The sequence below is a fragment of the Lygodium microphyllum genome, chromosome 6, assembly GCF_053477565.2.
Source record: "Lygodium microphyllum isolate KBCC chromosome 6, Lygodium_microphyllum_v1.1.10, whole genome shotgun sequence".
Classification (NCBI taxonomy): domain Eukaryota; kingdom Viridiplantae; phylum Streptophyta; class Polypodiopsida; order Schizaeales; family Lygodiaceae; genus Lygodium; species Lygodium microphyllum.
This window is the reverse complement of record NC_141140.1, coordinates 28,546,462-28,549,764: the sequence shown is the minus strand read 5'-3', so window position 1 is coordinate 28,549,764 and position 3,303 is coordinate 28,546,462.

Sequence of the window (3,303 nt, the reverse complement as noted above, 5' to 3'; positions counted from 1 at the left end):
AACGACCTGCTGTAGCTCAGCATAGAGGCATCCATTGAAGGGGCTTTTATGGGGCTTTAGTAGGCCATATAGTGGGCCAACTCCAGCTAAGAGGGCTCTTAAAAATTTTACTCCTATGTGCTGCTACAGTGAAAAGAACAGTCGGATCTAGGAACCCTAAACTCAGGCAGCCATAGCTTTGAGCTTCAAGCTCAGAAATTCATCAGTTACTCTCTCCTCAGGACTCAAACAAAGCTCTTGCCACTCAGATCTGACTAAACACTGAAGATTCTAACAAGGATTACTCATCAAATCACATCAAGGAGGGGAGATTTGTGCTTGGAAGATTTGAAAGAGTTGAAGACATCAAGCTCCTCTTCCAACTCATACTTCTCACTCAACTGAAGGTTTTGCTACACTTATCTACTCCAAAACTCAGTCTTCAGCAAGAAATCAAAACATCAAAATCAACAAGAAGAAGGTTCAAGAAGATCCAGCATCAACATCAGGCTCATCAAGAACAGTATCTATTGATACTTATCAAGTGTTATTTGACACTATTCTTCTTGTATCCTTTGATACACTTGAGTACAACACTCTTACTGATTTATCTCAGATTTGAAGCTGATTCTTGGTCATATCAATGAAAATCAGGAAGATTTCTATGTGGATACACTTCATGAAGAGTAACATGACTTGTGTTGCTTATTTACATGACATAGAAGATGTTCTTACTCTACTTGCAGAAGGAAATGGAGCTACCTACACCAAAGAGAAATCAATGAATCCATTTGAAGATTCTGAAGACATGTCTACCACTTTGCTTGAGGGGGACAACTGGAAGAGCAAACTCAAAAATGCTACAAGCAAAGTCAATAAAGGAGCAGACCAAGAAGATCATGAAGAAGAGAAGAAAGATAAGAAGATTTTCCATGATGCTGACAAAGAAATAGCATATGCTGCAAAAGACCACAAGGGCCTATCGGTCCTTGTCTCTCATTTTCTGTTTTAAAAGCATTGTACCTGCCTTAATGTTCCTTTCATAAGATTTGTAAACTCCTCATGTAGCCTTGTACTACAGCCTCTGTACACTTTGTGAGGCCCCTGTTACAGCCTCTGGATGTCCACCATGTTTATGGTACCCACACTTAGCCTTTTCTGCGACAGCCTCTGGTGTTTTGCCATGTTTGTGGTATGCCCACACTTTGCAGGTGCTGCTCTCACTAAAGCCTCTACACACTTTGTACTTTGAGGTTGTGATTGAGGAGGGGTGTTGAGAATCTGCCAATCACACCCTATGTATGCCCCTTTGTATGGAACAACTAGGCTAGGAAGGTACAATTCATTCTAGGAAGAGAGACAGATCCCATACGCACAGTGATGAAATGTGCTACCAAGCAATCCTATATAATGATGTACTTGACTATCACTTTCATATGATGATAATGCAATAGTACTTGTCTCTTTGTGTCAAGTCCCTGTGTCATTGTCAGTCCTACACAAGATTGTGTTTATGAGTTCAAGTCTCAATCTTGAAACCTAATTCACTTGTGTAACAGTTGTCTTCTTTGTCAATGTCAACATGAGTAGTATCTTCATCTTCCATCCTCCATAGCTTCCGCCTCTGCCATGCTCTAGATCCCGCATTTCTAACATTATTTTCGTATGTGCTTATGTGCTTATGTTACACACTTATGGGCACTTACCGTGTGTTGGGTGTGAAAACCCCCTACAACCCTAAGGTTTAAGGGTTGTACTTTGTACTTTCATGTTACACTCTTTCAGTCTATTGGATTGGGTGTCGTGCTTCACTCTGTCTCTCTCACTCTCACACTGTCTACTGCACTCAGCTGCATCTCGATCCTATCACCACCTTTACATTTGGTATCAAAGTAGTTTGCAGACTGCAGACTGTAGCCCCCACTGTCTGCGGCCCCTGTCAGTTCTGAAGCTCCAGCTACTTCTACCCCAGAGTCGCCAGTCTGCAGTCGACTGTCAGCTGAAGGCACCATCTGTACCTACGTGCGCCACCTGTCCTAGCAGCGCCTCATCCTCAGCATCTCGACCTGCAGCTCGTCTGCCCGCCAGCACCGCCTGATCCTGCTCGTCAACTCCGTCATCTCCACCCGCATGCCTATGGGGCCAACGCCATCTGTCAGGTTGCATCGTTGATGTTGCAGCTCCACGTCGTCTGCCTGCGACTTGACTGTCCGCCCTGTCCACGTAAAATGCCCGCCTGACTGCCCTGTCTACTTGCGACCTAACTGTCCGCCCTGTCCACGTCAGGCGTTCGCCCGACTGCCCTACCTGCCTGCGACCTAACTGTCCGCCCTGTCCACGTCAGGTAATTTTGAAAATTAAAAAAAAATAATTCATTTTATTCCAGAACAAACTTCTGGAAGAGGGGGTTCATACACAGCAGGCACAACATACAGGATACATGTGTGGGACAAATTGGATGCAAATTTCTGGGCACATTCATCAGAAATTTTGGGGCGAACTGCAGTTACAGTCACAGAAAGACTATTTTGAACACATTTAAGGCAGAAATTTTGGGGATTCTTGATATTACAGTGTTGTTGAGCACTGTTTGCACCTTGGGAAGCGTGCATTAAAGACAGTTTTTGACAGAGTACACCCTTGCACATTAATTGCAGAAGTGTGCTTGCTGCAATTTCTGGAAATTTGCAGATTTCTAGTTCTTACTGCTTTGACATTGCTCATTTGTCTTTGGAAATTTGTCATCATGGCAAACCAGGGAGGTGATGTATTTACGTATGTATCCAAGGAAGATAGATTGGACGGAAACAATTATTCGCTATGGTCATTCATGATGAAGAATGTATTTGTGGCCAAGAATTTATGGGATTATGTCAGTGGAGAGGAAACTCGACTGGGAGTTGTAGCTCCCGTTACTCCTCCTCCTCAAGGGGCATGTGGACAACGGGGACCTCAGCCCGCTCCATCTCAGCCACTTCCTCCAAGAACTACAGCTCAAAAAGCTTGGGATACACGTGATGCACATGCCTTGTCGTTGATTGCTTTGGCAGTTCATCGGTCCATCATCCCTCACATTTGTTCAGCATCTTCTTCACGAGATGCATGGCTGACTTTGGAGCATATGTTTGCAGGAAAGAATGAGACTCGGATCTCTTTCTTGAAGAAAGAGTTAGAGACTTTGAAGATGAATGAGGGCGATTCTATGCAGGATCACTTGAATAAGATTCAAGAATTGAGGGAGCAGCTCATGAATGTAGATGAGTACTTTTCGAATGCACAGTTGATATCCACCACCTTGAATTCCTTACCTCCCTCGTACTTGTC